Consider the following 25443-nt stretch of genomic DNA (forward strand, 5'->3'; position numbering starts at 1 on the left):
GGACAGGTAGTGTAACTGCACTTACAATACAGACATGTATGTATAGATTACAATCCGGTGTGAATCACATTCACCACATTCACCCCCTGCGAAAAAAAATCGAGTCCAGCGGGGGTGGTGGCTCACAAATTTAGTCTGTCCGGTGGATGAATTGTTCTTTTCGATCTGCGGAGCACCGGGGTTGCAGCCTCTTGCGGTGGCTGGGTGGGTGTTGAGAGCTGGGGTACGATGGCAGACTCCGGGGTGGGTCCCGTCCGAACTTTATACACCTCTGGCTCTACCGGAGACTGGGGGCAGGCTGGATCTGGCTCGTGGAACCGGTGGGGTGAGCTTGCGGAATCGGGGGCGCGAGGGGGCGGCAGCATAGGGAATGGGGTAAGGGGTTCCTCAGCAGGGGTGGGGGGGGGGCTGGATCCAGCGGGTGCCAGGTCCCGAAGGGATACTGTGTCCTGGCAACCATCCGGGAACTCCACAAATGCGTACTAGGGGTTGGAATGGAGGAGGTGTACCTTTTCAACAAGGGGGTCAGTTTTGTGCCCCCGACGTGCTTCCTCAGGAGGACCGGGCCTGGTGTCCTCATCCACGCTGGAAGTGAGACTCCCGTGGTGGTGCCCCTAGAAAAAATGATGAGTCGCTCGTGAGGGGTTTGATTTGTAGCTGTACAGAGGAGGGATCTGATTGCGTGGAGCGCGTCTGGGAGGACTTCTTGCCATTGGGAGACTTGGAGCTTTCTAGGCCGGAGGGTCAGTAGGCCGGTGTTCCAGACCGTCGCGTTCTCCCTCTCCACCTGCCTGTTCCCCCTGGGGTTGTAACTGGTAGTCCTGCTCGAGGTGATGCCCTTGTCGAGCAGGTACTGACGCAGCTCGTCGCTCATAAAGGACGAACCCCGGTCGCTGTGCACGTAGGTGGGGAAACCGAACAGGGTGACGACACTATGCAGGGCCCTAATGACTGTGTGGGAGGTCATATCAGGGCATGGAATGGCAAAAGGGAATCGGGAGAACTCGTCGATGATGTTGAGGATATAAATGTTCTTGTTAGTGGAGGGGAGTGGCCCTTTGAAATCGATCGCAAAGCGTTCAAAGGGCCTAGAAGCCTTGACCAGGTGGGTCCTGTCTGGTCTATAGAAGTGCGGTTTGCACTCTGCACAGATTGGGCAGTCCCTGGTGACCGCTTTTACCTCCTCGTTGGAGAAAGGCAGGTTTCGGGCTCTGATGTAGTGGGCGAGCCGGGTGACCCCTGGATGGCAGAGGTCCACGTGGATGGCTTTCAGACGGCTGATCTGCGCGCTGGCGCATGTCCCGCGGGACAGGGCATCCGAGGGCTCGTTGAGCTTCCCCGGTCGATATTTAATATCGTAACTATAGGTGGAGAGTTCGATCCTCCACCGGAGGATTTTATCATTTTTTATTTTGCCCCTTTGCGAGTTGTCAAACATAAAGGCAACCGATCGTTGGTCGGTGATGAGGGTGAACCTCCTACCTGCGAGGTAGTGCCTCCAGTGACGAACAGCCTCCACGATGGCTTGTGCTTCCTTCTCGACTGAGGAGTGTTGGAGTTCTGAAGCGGATAGGGTACGAGAGAAAAATGCAACGGGCCTCCCTGCCTGATTTAAAGTGGCTGCTAGAGCTACCTCTGAGGCGTCGCTCTCAACCTGAAAGGGAGTGGATTCATCCACCGCTCGCATGGCTGCTTTGGCGATGTCCTCCTTGATGCAGCTGAAGGCCTGGCGCGCCTCAGCTGACAGGGGAAATCGTGTGGCCTTAAAGAGTGGGCGGGCTTTGCCGCATATTGAGGGACCCACTGGGCGTAGTATGAGAAGAACCCCAAGCACCGTTTGAGGGCCTTGGGGCAATGAGGGAGGGGGAGTTCTAAGAGGGGGCGCATGCGGTCCGGGTCTGGGCCCAGGACTCTGTTCTCCACGACGTAGCCGAGGATGGTCAGTCTGTTTGTGCGGAAAACGCATTTCTCCTTGTTATAAGTGAGATTTAATTTCTGTGCCGTTTGGAGAAAACGGTGGAGGTTGGTGTCGTGGTCCTGCTGGTCATAGCCGCAGATGGTAACATTGTCCAGATACGGAAATGTGGCCTGCAGCCCGTACTGGTCTACCATTCGGTCCATTGCTCGTTGGAACACCGAAACCCCGCTAGTGACGCCGAAAGGGACCCGGAGGAAATGGAAGAGGCGGCCATCGGCCTCGAATGCCGTCTAGTGGCAGTCCTCCGGGCGGATTAGGAGCTGGTGGTATGCAGGCTTCAGATCCACCGTGGAAAATAGCTGATATTGGGCGATCTGATTAACCATGTCTGCAATTCTGGGGAGGGGATACGCGTCTAGGAGCGTAAAGCGATTTATGGTCTGGCTATAGTCGACGACCATGCAGAATTTTTCCCCTGGTCTTGACGACCACCACCTGAGTTCTCCAGGAACTATTACTGGCCTCTATGATCCCCTCATTGAGCAGCCGTTGGACCTCCGATCGGATAAAGACCCTATCCTGTAGGCTGTATCGCCTGCTGCGAGTATCTACTGGCTTGCAATCTGGAGTGAGATTGGCGAAGAGCGGAGGGGGGGAGATGCGCAGCATGGTTAGGCTGCAGATAGTGAGTGCGGGCAGGGGCCCGCCGAAGCTGAGGGTGAGGCTCTTGAGGTTGCACTGGAAATCCAGGCCTAATAAGAGTGGCGCGCAGAGGTCGGGCAGGACATAAAGTTTAAATTTAGAATAACTAGCGCCTCGAATTGCGAGCGTAGCAATGGTGCGTCCTTGGATTTGGACTGAGTGGGAGCCCGAAGCGAGGGCGATAGTTTGGCTCACCGGAAAAATAGAAAGCGAACAGCGTCTTACCAGCTCTGGATGTATAAAGCTCTCGGTGCTCCCGGAGTCAAAGAGGCATGGCGTGCTGTACCCGTTGATCTGGACCTCCGCCATCGAACTTCGTAGGTGCTTGGGGCGGGATTGATCCAGGGTGACTGAGCTGAGTTGCGGGTAGTCGGCGGCTCAATCAGCTGAGCTGGAGTGGCCCCGTGATGACTGCCCTCTGAGTTCGTAGTCGTCGAGGTGAGTTTCAGAGTTTGAATGGGATGGATCCCAAGATGGCCGCCCCCATGAGTCGCACATGGCCGGCCGCATGGAGGAGGATTGCCAAGATGGCTGCCCCCATGAGTCGCACATGGCCGGCCGCATGGAGGAGGATTGCCAAGATGGCCGCCCCCATGAGTCGCACATGTCGGGTGGGGGCGGAGTCGGCATACAGGCTGCAGCATTTCGGGGCCTGCAGGCCTGTGAATTCAGGGAACGAGTGCTTTGAGCCGTGGGAGGGTTAGAGGCTGGGGCTTTCTTCGCCAGACACACTCTGGCATAGTGTCCTTTTCGCCCGCAGCTGCTGTAGGTCGAGTTACGGGCCGGGCAGTGCTGCCGCGGGTGCTGGCTTTGGCCACAGAAATGGCAGGCTGAAGCAGCCGAGTAGCTGGCTGAGGCAGCAGAGTAACTGGCTTTGGCAGCGCGGTAGCTGGGGGGCCATGCGGCACAGGCTTGGGGGGACTGTTGGTCGGGGGTCCACGATGAGGTCGCGGGGTCCGCGGGAAACGAGGTGAGGCTGCGGAAGGAAACTTCCATAGTGGTAGCAGCCTCCACAGTAGTGTCTAAGTCCTGGGCCCCCTTTTCTAGCAGTCTTTGGCGCACATAGTTAGATCTGAGGCCCACCACGAAAACGTCCTGCACAGCAAGCTCCCTATGTTCAGCCGCGGTAACGGCTTGATAATTACAGTAATTGGAAAGATTGTTCAATTCCCTTACAAACTCGGTTAGCGTTTCTGTAGGCCACTGACGGCGGGTCGTAAACACGTGGCGTGCATAAACCTCGTTAATGGGCCTAACGTACATTTTGTCCAATATTGCCAGCGCTGTGGTGTAAGAACCGGCCGGATTTAGCTGTGTGGAGATTCTGTGGCTTACCCTCGCGTGCAGTAGGCTGAGTTTTTGTTCCTCCGTTGTTCCGGCGGTGCTGGCTTCTGCCAGGTAGGCTTTAAAACATCTCAGCCAGTGGGAAAAAATTTCCTTAGCCTCTGCATCCTCTGGGTCGAGTTCTAGGCGTCCGGGCTTGAGGGCTGCTTCCATGATTTCTTCGACTGTTTCCTGAGTATATTAAATTGTTGGAACCAACAATTCTACGGACACGTGCTTGTAGGATTAGAATAGCGGTTTTAATATACTCACAACAGACGCAGCCGGTTAGCCATTGAACTTTCAGTGAACTGGCCGGCTGACCATGTGGCAGTGACATTTATATAGCAGCTTGCGGGGGAGGAGTCCTGGGCAGAGCCAAGGGATAAGCCCCCATAGAACTCGAGTATTCCCAGAGCTACTCCCCCTGGAGGACAGGTAGTGTAACTGCACTTACAATACAGACATGTATGTATAGATTACAATCCGGTGTGAATCACATTCACCACAGTTGGGAATAGAGGGATCCAGATCCTAGAAATGCAGAAGGTTTTAGGTTGGACGGGCAGCATGGTCGCACAGGTCTGGAGGGTCAAAGGGCCTGTACCTGTGCTTTACTTTTCTTTGTTCTTTGTTCTAATTGCGTGCCTGCGTCAACCATGGTTCAGCTGGTATACTTTTACCTCTGGGCCATTTGGCCCTTCTATACTGCTCACCCTTTCAATCAGATTATGGCTGAACTTCGACCTCAACTCAATCTTCCTGCACTATCTCCATATACCTTAATTACCTTGGTATCTTACATCCTATCAATTCTTGTCTTTAAAATACTCAACGTGAGAGCAACAGAGAATTCCAAAGACCATTGGTTGCATAAATCTTTCTTCATCTCATTCCTAAGTGGCCACCCCTTATTCTGAAACTGTCACCTGGTTTGGACTTCCCAGCCAGGGGCTCCATCCTCCCAGCATCTATCCGGTCAAGCCCCCATAAGAATGTTATGTTTCAATGAAACCATCTCTCATTCTTCTACATTCTGGCCTAGGCTACTCAATCTTTCCTCATTGGACAACCCCCCTCGTCTCTGGAATCAGTCGACTGAACTGTCGTTACGTGCACTCGAAGGAGATCAAGACCGTACAAAATACTTCAGGTGTGGTATCACCAAGGCCCTAGGTAATTGCAGTAAGCCCTGGGACTATATTAGAAAAATTGAATAACACCAAGATCATCTTTTGTTGCAATGGTCCGACACTATTCCTATAGCTAAATAGCCTGCTGACATTTACTTTACAGTCTTGGAGGAAATAAATGGCCACTTAAGTGAACAATTTCTGGCAACTGGGGGAGCTGTACTTTAGCACATTAGAATCGTAGAACAGTCCGGCACAGGAGACCATTTGGCCCATCGTGTCCGCACCGACTCGTTTGAAGGTGTTGCACGTTTTGCTATGGGCGCAGAACGCGTTTATTGGGGTGCATTAACTTGCCTGTGTTAAAGGCTGTGTGCTTAACACCACTAGGCTCTGTCTTATGTATTTTTCAGCTCAGGAGTCGCCAGTTGCCATATAGACAACTCACAGATATCTCAAGGTCAGGTTCAAAGTAATAAAACGATACACCGATTAGTAAGTTCCAAACGATCAATATTTATTATACAATTATAATAAATACGCATGCACACACTAAGGGACTAAGCTATGACTAAACTAAGCAAACAGAATACTTAACTACACAGGAACAGGCAAGGTCAGGGAGCGAGGCCTTCGTCCCGGTCTTGGGCTGCAACCTTCAGAAAGCGTGCTGGTCACTGGGGGTCTAGCGGGCTTGGTTCGCGTAGCGAGCGTCGTATTGGCACTTACGGTTCGGCGGCTGGTGCTCAACGGCTGGAGTCAGGATACGAGTTGGAGGTCTTGGTCAAAGCCGGAGCACGAAACAACAGACAGGACCATGTGTGGGGGTCTATATTTATAGGGGTCCCCAATGTCCTTCCCTCTTCCTGGGCGGGCTTTACCTTTAGGTATCGATTGGATAGCTTCCAATCGATATCTTTTGAATTCCTCCAATGTAAGGGTCTTTCTCGATGGTGGGGGCGGTTTCTATAGTGGATACTTCTGGTGCCGCTCTGTCTGGACATCCACTTAAAGTATCTTATTCAAACCCAAATGTTGCCATTGTGTGTGCCTAGATCTGGACTGCCTCATTAGTATGTAGAACGTTCTGCCATTATCACCTTTGGTTGGAGATCTTCCACCTGGCCAGAAACTGGTTTTGCTGCTTGCAAAATGCTAATGAGTGTTTGCAGGTTGTTTGCCTTGGCTAAACTGTTTTTCCCTACAGTCTTAGCGATTCTCCATTTTGTTTGGTTCAGTGTCCATTTTAGGTGGCTACAGTGGCTACATTGCACATTAGAATCGTAGAACAGTCCGGCACAGGAGACCATTTGGCCCATCGTGTCCGCACCGACTCGTTTGAAGGGCATTAGAATTAGTCAAATTCCCCAGCACCTTGTTCGATATCATGGCAACTTGTTTTCCATTCAGGTATTCATCCAATTCCCTTTTGAAGGTGTGAGAGAATCTGTGTTTTCTTTGATGTTAATGCTTCCAACGTTAATTCTGGATATTAGAGCTGAGGATAGGTAGTATATTGTGTTTGGTTTGTTCACTATTGCATAATAAAAACATTTTCTGTTTTCAACTGTGAAATCGTGAGGCTTCATTCTTTTAGAAAGTAAAATGGGATTATGAATTTTGTCTAAAGAAATGTTGCTTGCTGTTCTCTACCGAGATCATGACAAAAAGGTTACCGATGAATCTTGTATATGCCACCAAATTAAACTGTGCTAAATCCTAACCGCTTATCAGATAAAAGAATAGGTCAGCACTTGTAGCAACGAGATCAGGCGAACAATCTGCTGCAGTAACACATAAGCTAGTGTGCCATGTAGGGAGCTCTGCTAACATTTTGTGGTTGCATTTTATCTCTGTCACAATGAAGCACAAAAGGTTACGCATTAAACTGCACATGCCTACAATGTGACAGATCAGGTTTTCTTTGCGGACATTCCCAGTTTTAATATTGGCTCTTATGTGGGTGGGACTGGAATTTGCACAAGTAAGCAAGCTTAAATGTAGTTCTGGGACTTGAATCAAAACTAGGCATGCTACAAGAGCCCACGCACGTACAGACATATATGTGATCATGCTGCAACAACAAATTCACATGCTCTTAACTGGAAACTCAAATTTCATAGGTGATTCCCACGTCAAAACATTATGCTCTGCGCGTAACAAAGGCAGAAGTCAAAGTCTGTGAGAAATCAACAGAACTTCTTTTCATCCCATCGCTTCTCTCCAGATCAATGTGCCTTGCTGCACATTGGGATCCCCGCTGTAACATCGCGCTCTGCTGTTGGACAATCCAGTGCTCTCTGCCACCACAAAAAGGTAACAATTTTAAAAATACCTCATTCTCTGAGTTCCTGGGCTTCACTGTTTCAAGTTGGCTCTTGGACTTCACTTACTCTCAGGAATATTGGAACATAGGAACTGGAGTTGGCCATTTAATCTGTCGAGTCTGCTCCACCATTCAATTAGATCATGGCTGGTCATGTACCCTATTCCTGCGCTATCCCCATATTGCTTGATATCATTAATATTCAGATTCTCAATCCATGCCAGTATATTACTCTCAATCCCATGTGCCTCTCACGCAGTAGTGATCCCATTTCTTATTAACAGCGCTACCCCACCTAATTTTCCTTTTTACCGGTTCTTTCGAAATAATGAATATCCTTGAATATTCAGTTCCCACTGTCGGACACTTGATAATCATATCTCCATAGTGGCAATTATAACATGCCAATTGACCTCTACTGTGCAGTCAAATCATCTCCCCTATTGCAAATGCTACATGCATTTAGTTAGAATGCCCTTAACTTTCCTGCTGCTGGAAATACAGCAGGAATGGAGGGAAGAGGTCTGTCTCCTCTTCCAATGCCTCCCCTATCATTTTGTCAGTCCTTCTGCCTCCCAGTCCTCCCAAAAGCCCTGGAAAATTCAGCCCAGCGTGTTCAAAATCGTGTCATTCTCTCTGATGCCAAGCAGAGCTTTCACCCTCTCCTCGCCTCCCTTGCAAAAACTTTAATCATAATAACAATGCCAGCCCTACCCAACTTCTTTCTCACAAGAGCCGATCTGCTACAGACACCCTTGTTCCTTTGTTATCCCAATGGCAGGGGGCGTGGCAAAGGGCTGGGTTCATGGTTGCGGCAAGGATTGCTGCAAGTGGACGGAGGGCTAAAACATCAGAAAATACCGGCTTGTTGGAAACCCAGCATATTCCTGCTCATTTTGACATTTAGCCAGGGTGTATTTGGAGGGAAGCCCTGTGGGAATAGGGGATTTGACATTGAAATATGTATAAGACAATTGGACAAAGGTAACCCTGAATTCTGGTTTTAACTGCCAGCGCATGAGTTTCCCGAACAGTCTGAAACTTACCTGGGTCAATGGCATGAGGATACAATGGGTATTGATGGGGCTATGAGTGTAATGCTTGTGCCTTGTGCTAAAACAAACAGGCCTGAAGCCCACCTGATCTTGGACTTGATTTACTTCAAACTGGGGAGAGCTGCAGATGAATGCTGAGCGACCCCAGCGCAGCCCAAGACTCAGCTCGATTTGCACCACCAAATTCACGAGAAAAAGCACAAAAACCTCGTGTTGCACTTGGGATGCAGTCTTACACAACACAGCTCACAGTTTATTTATTGGGGTCAAACGTGCAGAATTCTGTATAAAGCTGGCCAATTTCAACTGTTTTCAGGAGCATCTGCCTTCTGAAGCTACGTGAATCGATAAAGTAAGCCCTGATCTGCCTCTTGTGGTTCTGATGGACACTGGGTTTATCTCTCAGTGCCACGTGTAGTTTCAGGGCCTAGATTGCGAGGAGGCCTTCCCAAGGAAGGTCTCGTATAGCTGAGAATCCTTCGGCCATTGGGATTCTCTTTTCTTGCCATCAGCGCACCCCTCGCCTGTGGGTTTCCCGGCGGCATGGGGTGGTTTCAATGGGAAATCCCATTGATAAGAGGCAGGAATATAGAATTGTACAGACAGCGAATGGCACACTGCTGAGAAACACTGGGCGGAATTCTCCAATAATGGGGCTATGTCCCCACGCCTGAAGAAAGTTCTGAGTGATTCTCTTACCTGCAGGGGGCTACTAGGCCCTGGAGTGCTTCTCGCAGCTCTGGCTACGGATAAGGGGCCCCGCATTTCCGGCCAGGAGTCCACGCATGCGCACAGCGGTGGCCGGCAGCGGCCGCCCCATGGCACATGGCGGACTCAGCCCTCGGAGTGGCACCTGAAATGAAGCCCCCCCCCCCCCCCAACCCCCCCCCGGAGGTCGCGCGTGCCCATGGGTCCGTCAGCCCGATCGTCCCCCTGGCCGTCCATGAGGCCCCCCCCCCCCCCCCCCCCCCCCCCAGTGATCGATCCCCCCACCCCCCACCAGGGCGGCCGCAGACTAAGTCTGCAGACACAATCGACCATTCCCGACGGCCGATAGATGGTTTGAGCCATGCCGTCGGGAACCTGGCCAGTTTTCCTCGGGGAATCGCGGGGGGGCCTCTATCAATGGACCCCTACTCGCGTCGTGTAGTTTGCGCGCGCTCGATTCGGGAGCGATTCTCTGGGGACCGATTGCGATTTCGGCTTGGAGGCTCGGAGAATCCTGCCCATGGTTCTGGAATCAGAGAATCCAGCCCCAGATGATTGTATAACACAAAAGTATAACTGCAGCTATGAATACAATTGGAAGTGAGGGGAAGTGAAACTGTGGCGCTAGTAAACAATTTGTCCCACAATCAAATAAAGGCTGAAAATAAAGGGCTGGATCTTCCGTCCCGCCTGCCGCACGATTGCCATGGGTGAGTTGCAGACAATGGAAACACCCATTGATCTCGGGTGGGATTCTCCGGTTGCCAGGAGGACATGGCCGGAAAATCCCACCCAAAGTTTTGGTTCAGGCCCTTTACCAGTGTGTCAGTGGAGAGTAGCAGCGAGCACAGCATGGAAAGAATTAGTTTAGGGAGACTTTTAATAGATTCTCACAACGCTGATGTGTATTGTCCCCTCAAGTTGGCAGTCAGCATAGGGAACTGAGATGTGGAAATTTGTACCTTTGCATAGGGAGGTGTCCTGCAGCTGCATTGTAAAATATCAGCCTTTTTCCAGCACTAATCTCTGTTGGCTAAGCTACCTCTGGCAGAGAGGCGCGAAATTAGAACATGCTGCAGGACAAGTCTGCTTCTTGTGTTAAGATTTATAGCAAACAACTAAAACAAGGCAAGCCTTAAATGTAATGCTTGGCTAATATACTGCCTTGCAAAGTGAAAGTTTCTTTCTCCATCAACACAGGGCTAAAGACTAAGATAAAATGCTGCAACCACTTTGATAATAAACCTAACACTGTGAACACGCAAACTTCCTGAGGTTATCAACGAGGGACCCGATTCTTCCAAAGGGTTTCTAAATGTGGTGCGAGCAGGAACTGCCACAAGTTTCCTGACGTTCGGCCCGGCAAGTCCGTCACCGCAATACAACATTAATTGGCCCACTTAAGGAGGCCCATGAGCTACAAGCCACAAATGAGGGTGTTGGAACCAACAATTCTACGGACACATGCTTGTAGGATTAGAATAGCGGTTTTAGTATACTCACAACAGAGCCAGCCTATTAGCCATTGAACTTTCGGTGAACTGGCCGGCTGACCATGTGGCCCTAATCTTTATACAGCAGTTTCCGGGGGAGGAGTCCTGGGCAGAGCCAAGGGAGAAGCCCCGTACAACTCGAGCATTCCCAGAGCTACTCCCCCTGGAGGACAGGTAGTGCAACTGCACTTATAATATAGACACATGTATATACAGATTATAATCCGGTGTGAATCACATTCACCACAGAGGGCTCGCCAGTCGATTTGCCAGGACCGTGCTCACCAGCCCCCCGCTAACAATGTAGAGCAGCACTTGAACTGCTGTTGCACAGCCAACCCCACTCAGCTCGCATCCATAACGCCAAGACAACCGGCCCCATAATTCAGGGATGCAGACCTGGCATGGCTCCTAGAGGCGGTCGAAGCCAGGAGGGATGTCCTGTTTCCCAAGGGTCCCTGAGGGTGAGCCACAGGGCACCAGTGTCACCTGGGCATAGGTTGCAGCACTTCGTCCCACTGCTGTGCCAGTTTCTGGAGGACACAGCAGACCACCACAAAGCAGGCGACTCTCTGGCAGCCCGGGTAGCCACATGGGCCTCATTATATCGGGTCTCCACATCGTTCACTGGCCTTCATACTGGCGGCATTAGCAAGGTGCTCAGCAGGTACCTCTTATCCCCCAAGGGCCAGCCAGCCATCCTAGGGTGGTCCTCAAAGAGGCCGAGGATGTCCGACTGCCCCAGGATGTAGCTGTCTCCCTGGGAAGCATGCACACACGTGCACACCAGCTGGAAGTTCAGGGAGTGTAACCCCTTTCTGTTGATGTAGGGCACTCCTTGATGGCCCAGTAAGTGCAAGGCGACATGCGTACAGTCTATCAGTCCCTGGTCCTGGGGCATCCCGGCGATGGTGGAAAAGCCTGCTGCCAGGCATCTTGTTGGGCTTGGTCCATGTGAAAGTTTACAAAATTTCTGCCCGGGCAAATAGGGCATCAGTGTGCTGTCGGAAGCACCGGTGGGCTGTAGCTTGTGAGATGCCACACAAGTCCCCACTTGAGCCCTGGAATGATCCCGAGGCGTTAAGGGCTTGTGGTGATATGCCTGTGATAATTCTGTGCGCAGTTCTGCATCTAGGTAGTAATGCGACCTCCAGCCAGTTGATGGCAATAGAGATCCATCACGTGACGCAAGACACTCACCAGTTGGTATTAAATGTCCAAGAAAACAGTTGCATGTGGAGTAGCTCCAGGAGGATTCACTGAATTCATTTAGTAGCCAGCGTCTGTATTGTAGTTCCTTAGTTATCTTTTCCATGCATCTATTAATTAATTATTTATATAGTTAGACATCTATATGATCTGTGTACATCATTACAATGGTTGCAACACAGAACACAACAGGCTGTGGTGACCTTGATGGCCACAGAGAGCAGGTGTCCCCCTCCTCCACATGGTGCCAAGCCCGTAAGGACATGGTACAGGGGTCGCACCATCTGCTAGTTGAGGTGGAGCGTCCTGTGGCACACGCTGTCTGTCATTTGCTCGAAAGATCAGCTTGTCTACCCGGGGCTGTCGCGGGCCTCCCCCTCTGGGTCTCACCTTGGCCTGATGGGCAGCTGGGTCCTCTGGATGTGGGGCTGGGCCCTGCACATGTGCTGTCACCTTGAGACTCTGTTGAACTGCCTGGCCGCCCGGCCTGCCAGCAGGACCACGAGGGTAAGTTCCGCGGGGTTCAAAATATTGTCCATACCGTTCAATATCTGTAAGGAATTGGGAGAGGGTGTAAGACTTATGAACAGCGATGTCTTCCACACGGGAACCTCCATTTCTTCACTGATTCCTCCCCCCCAACACCCGGAATGCCCTACCCATGATCACCCAGCCACGGCGGGGGCTCACCGATTCCCGGATCCTGTACCCCTGACACCAGCACATAACGTTACCTGGGCTGGGTGCTGGTCCCCTCCCCAATGCACTCACCCACCATCCGGCCGTGGACATCTCCCTGGAGCTGTGTCCCATCCCCTGGGTGTTCGGATGTTGGCTGCAGCGTGTGTGGTGTTGCCTTCAGCAGTGTCCAGGCTTCACCATTTGATTGGGATGCTTAGGTAATGACTTCCACTTTCTACATGACTCGCCCACTCATGGGAATCCACTTGGGTTGTGTGAAGTGCTCACTTACCCATGATTGCCAATTCCGTATTAGCAATAGCCTTCAGCTGCACGGCCATGGCCTCTGTGGACACTGGGGGTTATGGGTTGACAACCTCAACTGAGGGTGGACCCCCCCCCCCCCCTCCCACAGTTGGCCCCCTACCCCCCTCCAAGCCCAGCACCCCTGGACTCATTGCTCCCCACAGCAGCCCTTCCGCCAGGTTCACATTTTTAAAAAGGGGTATAAATCAGCGCCAGCATCACCACTTGCTGGGGAGGCGGGATGGTCACGGGAGACCGTTGGATTGGGGTGGCTCCCGTTAATTGCATGGACTAGAGCTTAAGTGGTGATAACTGGTTTTTCGCCGTGCTACGGCAGGATCCTGATTTTGCTTACAGGAGCGGCCGGTTACATCCCAAACCTCTTGGCGCCTGGCGTAGTTCTCGTTTTTGGCCACTCCCGCTGTTCACCGCCCTCGTCGTGCTCTAGCTCAAGCTCAACGAGGCCACTGAATTGCGCCCATGGTTTCTCTTAGCTGCAGGGAAGAGTTTAACGAAAGCACAAAATGAAAAATGAAAATCACTTATTGTCACAAGTAGGCTTCAAATGAAGTTACTGCGAAAAGCTCCTAGTCACCACATTCCGGCGCCTGTTCGGGAGGGCTGGTATGGGAATTGAACTGTGCTGCTGGTCTGCCCTGGTCTGCTTTAAAAGCCAGCTATTTAGTCCTGTGCTAAACCAGCCAAGTCACAACTGTGACTTGATTCAAATTATTGGGAACCCTAACATAAATGGAAAGAGTGAGGTGTTCATTAATCATCAGTCAACAACAACTGTGCTGAGTCACTTGATCAATTGATTACAAATATGTTGGATTGCAAACAACAGTTACAATCCAAGTAAGTGTTTATAAATACACAAAGGGCATGATTCAGTGGCCTCATCGCGCCCGACTTGAAGTCGGAACGAGGCCACTGAATCTCGCAAGAAGCCTCTTGCGAGATTTGCCATGCTCGAAACGTCAACCTGGCCCCTCAGCACTGCTAGTGTGGGACCTTGGCACTGCCACCTGGGCACCCTGGTAGTGCTGTCCGGGCACTTCCAGGGTGCCTGGGTGGCATTGTGAGACTGGCATGGGCACTACCATGCTATCAGTGGCCAGGTTCCCAGGTTGCCCATGCTGGGGGGGGGGGCTTGCCCGAGTAACCCAGAAGAGGTAAGTTGGAGGTCCTGAAGCCACAGTGGGGAGTCGAAAGATTGGGGCTGCCTTGGGGCTGCAGGCACTGAGAAACACCCGGCTAAACACGTTGTTCAGCGGCCTTTAACTTGAGTCTGCTGTTCCGCGTCCAAAGCGATCTTGGTTTTCTTTTTAATAGCACTTAGCAGATAAGCACTTCAAAAAGTGTGTTGAAGACCATATTAGCATTGATGGTGGGGAGAATTGGCCGAATTGCCTGTTGTGTGGCTCACCCAATTTTTCATTTTGCTGTCTGCAAATAGGGGGATGATATCTAATGGGCAGCCAATTCGATATCACCCACCCATTCGCAGTATTGAAATGGCTTGAATCGGCAGTGGAAGATAGCGTTTTGACAGCCTGCGTTACACCTCTCTGGGGCTGGATTCTTCGCACCCTGACACCGAAATCGCGTTCGGCGACGGGACGGAGGATTTGTTTTCCCGCAAGAAATCGGGACAGGCAGCGGTTCCGCAATTCTCCGTCCCCTGAAAAGCGGTGTACTTGGGGAGTATGCCGTGCCGCGTATCCACCACCTGAGGCCATTGCCGACCGGCCGAATTCCCCACGGTGTATTTCTAATGTGGTCCTGCCTCATTCGGAACAGGGGGCTATGTGTGTGGGCGTTCCGGGGCGGGCGAGCCGCCGATCGGGGGCACTATTTTGGCAGTCCAGGTCCGTGGGCTGAGTCCGCCATGGAGCAAGGCGTGGCCCCTGGAGGCCGCCGCTGGGTGCATGCGTGGCCTCTGACCTGGAAGTGCGCGGGGGGGCGGGGGGCGGGGGGGGGGGCGGGGGGCGGGGGGGGGGGGGCGGGGGGGGGGGGGGGCAGGGGGCGGGGCGTATCGGCAGCTGGGGCTGCGAGCACTATGACAGCTGCCTGCTAGCCCCCTGCCGGGCTGTGAATCTGTGCCTTTTGACGCCAGTTTTCCTGGCGTAAAAGACCACAGTTTTCACGACGGTATGGGGACCTAGTCCCAGAAACGGAGAATCCAGGCCCAGATTTACGCTGCTTGGTTGTACAAGCCTCATTAGGCATTGTGAAATTTGTTAATGAAGACAGTGCGTTCCCTGCTCTGTATTTCCTAATGGGTTGGTTGACTAGCCTTGCGTCACCATTGCGGTTTGCCCTTTATGCTCAAGATCTGGGCAAGATTGAGGTGGTGTTGGTTTTCCCTGAATTATGAGTCATTGTGCTCATAATGTTCCTGTGGTGCAATTAGGTGAGGAGTTTCAAGTAGTGACTAAGCTGCAAAGACAGAAGAACCATGATAAATATGCTGGAAGTACAGGTCTGGCAGCATTCGTGGAGACAGAAACAGAATTAACGTTTCACACAATGACCTGTCATCAGCTCAAGAATATTGCAGGTATAAAAGGTTTTAAACATGTGCAACGGCAAGGGAGGAGGGCTTGGACAGGGGAGGAGAGGCCAAAAGTGCAAGCTTTATGATTTGGTGAAAGGGAAAAAGCAATCGGATGAATATTTGACTCATAACAAAAGGCTGCTGTCTGAAAAACAAATTATAATTTTGAGTACGACTTGGAATGTTGAACATGTAAGTCTGCAAGTGTGTAACGTCCCGAACTGAAAGATGCTTTTTCTCATGGTTACTGTCATAATATACACACAAGTATATGATGGTGCACAGACAGGCATTGATTGACACACAGGATGACCAATGAACACACAGAACACAGCAGCCAATCACCAGACGGGACACGGCCACTATAAAGCCAGAGGGCACTAGTTTTCCTGCTCTCTGGGGGATGCAGCCTCTGAGACAGTCAGAGCCTGTGAGCAACAACACGAACATACACCATGTGGTAGCAGGATAGTCTGGTCAGGTTAGCCTCAGGTCTCCAGTCAACTCAGCATAGTGTCAACCCACAGTTAAAGTATGTATGATAGTTAAGAGTTCAATAAAATTGAGTTGCATTTCTTCAAGTGTTGAAAGCCTGTCTCTCTCACTGCTATGGTAAACGCAGTCCTCGCAGACCCAGCTTACCCAACACATCATGGTACCAGTGAGTCATGTTAGAGTTTGACGGACCTACTTTGAGATAATCTGCCTTTGACCAGCGATCAGCCATCCGGTAACATGGACAGCGTCCGCCCTCCCCCCGCCGCTCTGCATCGCCGGCAACCTCGGTGGCAACTGGAAGATTTGTAAGCAGAAGTTTCAGCTGTATCTTGAAGCCACCGACCTCGAAGCCACATCGGATGCCAGAAAGACCGCTCTCTTCCTCTCTACAGCTGGGGATCACGCTATCCACAGCTTTAACTCCCTCACCTTTGCTGAAGGTGAGGACAAGACAAAGTTCAAAACAGTCCTGATGAGGTTCGACAGCCACTATGACATTGAAGTCAACGAGAGCTTTGAACGCTATGTGTTCCAGCAGAGGCTTCAGGGTAAGGATGAACCTTTTCAGTCCTTCTTAACCCATCTCCGTTTCCTCGCGCAATCCTGTAACTGCGGCTCCACTTCCGACTCCATGATCCGCGACCAGATCGTTTTCGGGGTCCACTCCGACCCCCTTCGCCAGCAGCTCCTTAAAGTGAAGCAGCTCACCCTCTCCATTGCCATCGAGACCTGCGTCCTACATGAGCACGCTAATGACTGGTACTCCCATATCAAGGCGGCAGAGATGGCGCGGCAACGCCCCCACGATGCGGAGCGGGTGCAGGCCGTAAAACAGCTCCAGGGCTTGAGTCTGGATGAAGGCAGCCATTTCACGCACTTTTCCCAGGCTCCTGCGCATGTGCGCAATGACCGAGGGGATGGCGAGGCCGAGGACCGAACTGCGCAGGTGCGCACATCGTTCGACCGCATCACGCATGCGCGGTGGCGCAAGGAGTGTCCTGACATTGGCGCCATGACAGCAGCAACTGTGGCTCCGCCCTCTTAAAGCGGCAATGTCCCGCAAAATCTCGATGCTGTCTCTAGTGTGGCATGCTTGGCCACTACGCAGCCCTGTGCAGATCTGCTCAACTGACCAACGCACAGCGATCCCAGCAGCAGCGCAGGAACGTCCGATCAGTGCGGCAACCCGTTGCAGACTCCGATTCCGATATGGTTCCAGATCCTGACACTGAGGATCTCACATCCCCATTCCGGGTGGGCATCATCACCAAGCATATGATGCTTTCCGCAAAAAAGGTTAAACCACTCTCAGTGATGAGCATTGATCCGGACGACGAGTGGTGTGCCACCCTTACGGTCAACAAATCTCGCATATGCTTCAGGCTGGACACCGGCGCTTCAGCCAACCTCATTTTGCAGTCTGACCTGGACAACATCCACGTCAAGCTGAACATTCTTCCATCGGCCTGCCAGCTTCTCGACTACAATGGCAGTGCCATTGCTGCCAGTGGCTCATGCCAGCTTGTGGTATCTCATCATTCTTCAAGAGCCACCCTGCGTTTTGAAATTGTAGCGTCCAACAAAGCTTCCTTGCTCAGTGCTCAGGCCTGCAAATTCCTGAATCTTGTGCAGCGGGTTCACTCCATGTCACCCGCTGAGGCATCAGCCTCGCCAGATGCAAACTTCCAAATCCAATTAAGTGACATCATTTTTTAAAAAAAATTTAGATTACCCAATTATTTTTTCCAATTAAGGGGCAATTTAGCGTGGCCAATCCACCTACTCTGCACATTTTTGGGGTTGTGGGGGCAAAACCCACGCAAACACGGGGAGAATGTGCAAACTCCACACGGACAATGACCCAGAGCCGGGATTCGAACCTGGGACCTCAGCGCCGTGAGGTAGCTGTGCTAACCACTAGGCCACCCTTTAAGTGACATCATGACACGATACCACAGAGTCTTCGAGGGTATGGGCACACTCCCTGACACATACAAGATTCTTCTGAAACCGAATGCCACACCTGTGGTTCATGCACCCCGTCGGGTGCCGGCGCCCCTTAAGGACCGCCTCAAGCAGCAGCTGCAAGGCCTCCAAGACCAGGGCGTCATTTCTAAGGTCACGGAACCCAAGGACTGGGTTAGCTCCATGGTTTGTGTCAAAAAACCGTCAGGCGAACTTCGCATTTGTATCGACCCCAAAGATTTGAACCGTAACATCATGAGGGAACACTACCCTATCCCTAAGCGCGAAGAACTCACCAGCGAAATGGCTCACGCCAAGGTTTTCACGAGGCTGGATGCCTCCAAGGGGTTTTGGCAGATACAACTGGACGCATCCAGTTGAAAGCTCTGCACTTTTAACACCCCATTTGGTCGTTATTGTTACAACCAGATGCCCTTTGGCATCATCTCCGCCTCGGAGATGTTCCACCGTAAAATGGAACAAATAATGGAGGGCATCAAGGGAGCGCGAGTGTACGTCAATGACATCATTGTCTGGTCCATGACTCCGCAGGAACACATCGATCGCCTCAACTGAGTGTCCAGAGGATCCACGAGCATGGCCTCCGACTCAACAGAGCCAAATGCTTGTTCGGTCAACCAGAATTCGTCGCCCGCCACAGAGACTGAATTTATAGACTGAATGTTTCATTGCCTTGTGCTTCGTTTACACATCTGTATATATTGTTTCTTCCTAATTTGTTATGTGCACTCTATCTGCACTAGACACCTGCCGATGTAAATATGTTTACGCATTTTGTATATAGTCAGGCTCCTACTCATGTAAATATGCTCACATACTTTGTACATAGTCAGGCTCATTCACACTCACTATTTATTGACATATACACATTTTTTAAAAGGGGGAGATGTCATTATATACACACAAGTATATGATGGTGCACAGACAGACATTGATTGACACACCGGATGACCAATGAACACACAGAACACAGCAGCCAATCACCAGACAGGACACGGCCACTATAAAGCCAGAGGGCACTAGTTTTACCGCTTTCTTGGGATGCAGCCTCTGAGACAGTCAGAGCTCGTGAGCAACAACTAGAACATCCACCATGTGTTAGTAAGATAGTCTGGTCAGGTTAGCCTCAGGGCTCCAGTCAACTCAGCATAGTGTCAACCCATAGTTAAAGTATGTTTAATAGTTAAGAGTTCAATAAAATAGAGTTGCATTTATTCAAGTGTTGGAAGCCTGTCTCTCTCTCACTGCTGTGGGAAACGCAGTCCTTGCAGACCCAGCTTACCCAACACATCAGTTTCCATTGAGTCTCATTGGAATAGTGTTAGGAGGCCAAGGAGTGAAAGGTCAGAGTGAGGCAAAGAATTTAAATGATAAGCACCCAGAACCCGGAAGCTGACAATTAAAACGGTGAGCAGATTTGACACACCACAACGTAATATAGTCAGCAATCTCACCAACTCCACATGATATCCATCTTAACTTAGCCCGAAGAAAAGAAGCTGACAGCTGATATGAAACAAAATGTGATGGTGCGTGATAAGTTACAAACCAATATGTCGGAATGTTATCTGTGTCTGTGGCCAAAATTCAACAGAGGCAAAAAATTTGGAAAGAAGCTTAAAGCCATTTCTGAGGATTTCACAAAAAAGTAAATTGACCTTGCTGCAGCCCAGTTTACAGGTGGTCCCCCCGGCCTATAGCAACTTTCAGCTGCTGTGAGGGAATACCACCAAAAGTACCTCAGGTTAGAGGTACCTTAATTTCTTCTTTTTAAAAAAAAACATTTTTATTAAAGTTTTTACATTTTATACACTGTACGCTCATTAAAGATAAATGCAACGGTTATAATTTATAAGTTGTTCTTTTTTAGTGTGCCCCCCCCCCCTCATTTGCTCCCCCTCCTCCCCCCTCTTGCCCCCATTGACACGTATCCCTTCTTTGGCTATTATAGGGTCCTTTCCTTGGCCTTTTACTTCACCATGGGAAATGTCTGATGTTTATCTGTAGGCAGTGCCCTCCTTCTCCTTCTTCCCCCTTCCTATTGCTTGGCCTCCCCCTTCTTCTCCCCTCATCCCATCCTGTTGTCGGCCTGCAATTGAGGTTTCTCTTTCATGTGGCTTTGTGTTGGCCGCTCTAGTCTTTGTGCTGGCTGCTTTCCGGCCTCTCCCTTGTTGTTTCCTCTGGTCTCCCCTCCCCCGTTTCCTCCCTTCCAATTTCTGTCTGCTCCCCGTGGTCTCGCTGTCTCCTGTGTGCCCCCCCCCCTCCCCCACTCTGTTGGTTGTTGCCTTCGAACAAGTCTTGGAACAAGTTAGTGAATGGCCTCCACGCTTTGTGGAAGCCATCCTCTGACCCTAGGATGGTGCATTTGATCTTCTCCAGATGGAGAAATTCTGACAGGTCTGCCACCAATCTGCAGCTGTGGATGGTGTTGCTGATCGCCAGCCAAGCAGGATTCTTCGGCATGCGATTAAGGAAGCAAAATCAAGGGCATCGGCCCTCTTCCCCATGTGTAGTTCTGGCTGGTTCGATACCCCGAAGACTACCACTCAGGCACGGCTCCACCCTTACCCCCACAACCTTGGACATTGCCTCGAAGAAGGCTGTCCAGAATCTTACAAGTTGGGGGAAGGCCCAGAACATGTGGGTATGGTTGTCCAGGCCTCCCTGGCACCGTTCATATTTGTCCTCCATCTTCGGGAAGAACCTGTTCATTCAGGTTCTGGTTAGGTGTGCTCTGTGCACCATTTTGAACTGCATGAGGCTTAGCCTTATGCATGAGGAGGTGGAGTTCCAGGAGGAGGCCCTGTTCACTGTTTCGCCCCAGAGTCTCCACCCTATTTGTGTCCCTCGCTCTTCCTCCCATTTTTCCCTCATTTCGTCCAGTGGGGAGTGTGCCCATAGTTGCCTTTCCCTAGACTGTCAACGCTCAGAACCTCCTCTAACACTGTGTATCTCGGGGTCCTTGGGGACATTGTTGTCTCCTTGCGGAGAACGTTTTTGACCTGCAAATGTTGGAGTTTGTTCTCGTTCAGTAGTTGCAGTCTCTCCGTCAGCTCCTCTAAGGTCGCTGATCTGTCTCCTGTGTAAAAGTCCCTAACCGTCAGTGTCTGCCCCGACCTGTCTCTACCTCTTAAAGGTGGCGTCTAGCACGGCCGGTGGAAACTTCTGGTTGCCGCAGTTGGGGGCCATGGTGGATACCTCGGTCAGACTGAACTGCTGCTTCATCTGGATCCAGGTTCTCAGGGTTGCTACCACCACTGGGTTTGTTGAGTGCTTTGTTGTCAAGGATGTGAGCATTGCCACTGCGAGGGTCCGGAGGGTTGTGCCTGCACAAGAGGACTCCTCCATCCTCACCCATCCTGTGTTCGATTCCTTCATCCATCAACTCCTCTTTCTGCTGCCTTGTGGTAGTATTGCAAGTACGGGAGAGGGCCAGGCCCCCCCATCCTTCTCCTCCTTTGTAGGGCTGATTTGGGATTCTTGGATTCCCCCCCCCCCCCCCACAGTACAAACACCATAATAATTCTGTCTATTGCCTGAAAAAGATCTTGAGTATGTGGATTGGTACGGATCTGAACAGGAAGAGGAACCTTGGAAGTACGTTCACCTTGATCATCTGCACCCCCCCAGCCAGGAAAGCGGGAGTGCCTCCCATCTCTGTAGGTGCTTTTTAACTTCCTCCGCCAGACTGGTCACGTTCCACTTGTGGATCCGTGTCCATTCATGTGCTAGCTAGATCTACAGGTAGCGGAATTTGCTTTGAGCTATTTAAATGGTATACCCTCCAGCTCTGCCCCTCCCCCTCTCGAGTTCAATGGGAATATTTTGCTCTTGCCCAGGTTGAGTTTGTAGACCGGGAAGGCTCAAAATTCTCCCAGGATTCGTGATTTCTTTCATGCCGTTCTGCGGGTCCGAGATGTAGAGGCACAGGTCATCCGCATCGAGTGAGACTGTGCTCTCTGTCCCTACTTTGGATTCCCTTGCAGCCTCCTGCAGGGTGATCACCAGCGGCTCAATTGCCAGGACGAACAAGAGAGTTTCACCCATGAGGTGAACCATGTCCCTAGCCCAAAACGCTTCAGTACCTCGAGGGGGTACTTCTACTCAACTCCATCGAAGGCCTTTTCTGCGTCCAGGGAGGTGATCACCACTGATGTTCTCTCCCCGGATGGAGTCATTATTACATTCAGCAGCTGTCTGATGTTCGCAGTTAGCTGTCTACCCTGAACAAAGCCTGTCTGGTCTTCTGCTCTCACCTCTAGTACGCAGTTTTCAAGTCTCTTGGCCAGGACTTTTGTGACTATTTTCGTGCCCACATTGAGCAGTGAAATGGGTCTGTATGATCCAAATTCCGCTGGGTTTTTGTCTTTATTGGGTATCAGCGATATGTGTTAGCGTTGGAGGCAGGGTGCCCCTCGCTGGTGAGTCTGTGAAGATCTCCCGTAGGTGCGGGGTGAGTGCTGGCACAAATGTTTTGCAAAGGTCTGCTGGGAACCCATCTGCCTTCTCCGCCTGCATGGAGTTGATGCTCTCCATGACCTCATCCAGACCTAGTGGTGCTTCCAGCTCCCTCCATCGGTTGTCTGCCATGAATGGCATGTCCAGTCCATTGAGGAACCCATCAGGGACTCAAAGGTGTACAGTATCCGGTAGAAGGCCTCGAATGCTTCGTTGACCATTTTTCGTTCTGCTACCAGTCTGATTCTGCTGTCTTTTACATGGATTATTTCCCTCGTGACTGCCTGCTTTCTCAGCTGGTGAGCTACTGACGACCAGCCTTGTCTCCAAGCTCATAAAAGGTCCCACGTGCCTGGTGGTGTTGGTACACTGCTTTCCTGGTGGACAGTAGGTTAAAGTCCATTTGAAGCTTTTTCCTCTCCTCCATGGTCTCCTCTACGGTCGGGGCCTCGGAGCACCTTCTGTTGACCCCCAGTATGGAGTCGATCAGTTGCTGCCTAGCCGACCTCTCTTCCTAACTCTCCGAGCCTTGTAGGCTATGATCTCTCCCCTAATCACCACCTACAGTGCCTCCCAGAATGTGTAAGGCGACACTTCCCCATTCCGGTTGTTCATAACGTACTCACCTATTGCCTGTGATGTTTTCTGGCAGAAGAACTTGTAGGACAAGAGGTTCATATCTAGCCTCCATGTGGGGTACTGGGCACGGCCCGTCTCCAGCCTCATATCCATATAATGTGGAGATTACAATCGCAGAGCATTCCGCTCTGACTATTTCTCGAAAGAAGTCGACGCGGATGCAGACCTTGTGCACTGGTGAGTAAAACAAGAATTCCTTCTCACCTGGGTGCATGAACCACCATGGGTCCACTGCCCCCATCTGCTCCATGAACGTTCCCAGTTCCTAAGCCATGCCTGCCAATTTCCCTGTCCTGGGGTTTGATCTGTCCATCAGTGAGTCCTGTTCACAGTTATAGTACCCACCTCCTCCATAATCAGTCGGTGTGTGTCTATGTCGGGAATGTCTGCCATGGTCTTAGAACAAAGAACAAAGAAAAGTACAGCACAAGAACAGGCCCTTCAGCCCTCCATGCCTGCGCCGACCATGCTGCCCGTTTAAACTAAGATCTTCTACACTTCTGGGGTCCGTAGCCCTCTAGTCCCATCCTATTCATGTATTTGTCAAGATGCCCCTTAAACGTTACTATTGTCCCTGCTTCCAAGGTAGTGAGACAGAACCTCCCCTTCACAAAACCGTGCTGCTTCTCGCTAATATGACCACTTGCTTCCAAATGGGAGTGGATCCTTTTCGAAGCCTTTTCAAATTCCTGCACTGTTTTCCCTTGGGCTTCCAGCCTCCTATCCCATGCCAGAGAGCGCCATTTGCATGCCGCCCAGCTCTACCGCCACTGCCACCTTGGCTGCCATTTGAATCTCTGCCTTAATCTCGTCCTTTTTTGTGGTTAGTTCCGTAGTTAGGAACTTCTTCCAACCATCTCCTGGTTGGGGGTAGTGGGGTGGTGTGGGTGGGGGGGGGGGGGGAGCCCACGGTCCGGGTCACTGGTCTCTCTCTATCTGGGGTGGCTGAGGTGCTCTCACCTCGTGGGTCCACTGACCCGCTTGCTCGCTGCTCCTGCCCTTTTTCCGCGGTTTCTGGCTCTCTGCGGCCTCTCGACCTGCTGCTTCTTTGCATTATTTTCCTCTCTGTTGTCTTTGTGGGCCAGGGGATGAATGAGTCTGATTTTTGGGGCTAAATGTGGCCAAAAGTGCCAATTTTACTGTTTTCTGGAGGAGAGCCATCTGATGTGCGACTGTTCAGCACATCCCCGTCACCAGAAGTCATCGGTATTTTATTATCTAACTGGTAATTGTTAAGTGATGGATGCCTGTGGGGGTGGAGGTTGAGGAGTTTATTTAAGTTTTTTTGTGGAAATGTTGCAAACTCAGCAATGCTTATATGACTTTTTCTTTTCTAATTCCTCATTCCTTCTTCTCCATTGCTTGAAGGCACTGACTCAAGATGAGGCATTGTTTGGATCAATGTTTTTCACAGGGACCCACTTTTGCCAACGGGTCGACCTTCAGGACCCACCCTCCCCCTGACCTTTGGGACCCAAACCCCCAGACCTTTGGAACCCACACCGGCCGACCTTTGGAACTCACACCAGCCGATCTTTGGGACCCACACAGGTCGGCTTTCAGGACCCACAACGGCTGACCTTTGCGACCCACACCAGCTGACCTTTGGGACCCACACTGGTTGACCTTCAGGACCCACACCAGCCGGCCTTCAGGACCCACACCTGGTGGATTGATTTTACGTCAGAATTGAGTGAGAACAGGACAACTGAGTTAATCGACTCCCAGATGCAAAGTACCTGAATTTGAAACAGACAATACTGGAAATAGTCAGCAGATCAGGCAGCACCTGATGGCTGTAATGGAAAGCCATCAACCATAAATGTTCAGCCATTTCTGTCATATCACTGAACATGTTGCTGAGTATTTATAGGGTTCTATGTTTGTATTATGAAACACATGATATTTTGCTGTTTTAATTATTTCACTCCGAAATGCAGCTTAAAAGTAAAATGAAGGGTGAGAGAAAGTAAAACGCATATTCTTTTTCAAACATCCTGGGCGGGATTCTCCATCAGCGGGATCCTCCACTTCACCGGCAGCACACTCAGCCGTAGATTTACCAACAGCGTGCAGGTGGCCACAATGGGAATTTCCTTGGCCGGCTTTCGAGATGGAGGATCCCGCTGCCGGTAGGGGCATACCACGCCAGAAAACGGGTCTGGCGGGATAGAGAATCCCACCCCCGTCTTCCATTGGCAAGATCCAGAACCAATTGTCACCCATTAAGGCCAATCTCCACCCCCTTAATGGGACGGACGCCCTATCTCACATCCTCCCGTGATCTAACCAGCTCCCCAGTGAGCGGCCATGCGGGCACATCTATTTAAAATTGGCAAACAGACAATCAGCTCGGGGCGGGTGAGGGAGGCTTGGGGGACCCGAAAATCCTGGGGTGGAAGCCCTAACTGATTGCCGGTCTCTCACCCTCTCCAATAACTTACAGAT

General features: G+C 51.1%; 1 protein-coding gene across 2 annotated transcripts in view; it reads left to right on the top strand.

Annotated features, from left to right (window-relative positions):
- Positions 1-7083: 7083 nt before the first annotated feature.
- The window catches only part of ptafr (platelet-activating factor receptor), a 36812-nt gene continuing 18452 nt past the window's right edge, over positions 7084-25443 (top strand). The window contains exons 1-2 of one of the 2 annotated variants that reach the window (XR_005460656.1): positions 7084-7392; positions 24364-24403. The gene's annotated coding sequence lies outside the window, so the exon portion shown is untranslated. Of the gene's footprint in view, positions 7393-24363; positions 24404-25443 lie in introns of those variants that run through there. The other variant, XM_038797103.1, reaches the window with a different exon arrangement.

The sequence above is a fragment of the Scyliorhinus canicula genome, chromosome 1 (genome assembly GCF_902713615.1).
Source record: "Scyliorhinus canicula chromosome 1, sScyCan1.1, whole genome shotgun sequence".
Classification (NCBI taxonomy): Eukaryota; Metazoa; Chordata; class Chondrichthyes; order Carcharhiniformes; family Scyliorhinidae; genus Scyliorhinus; species Scyliorhinus canicula.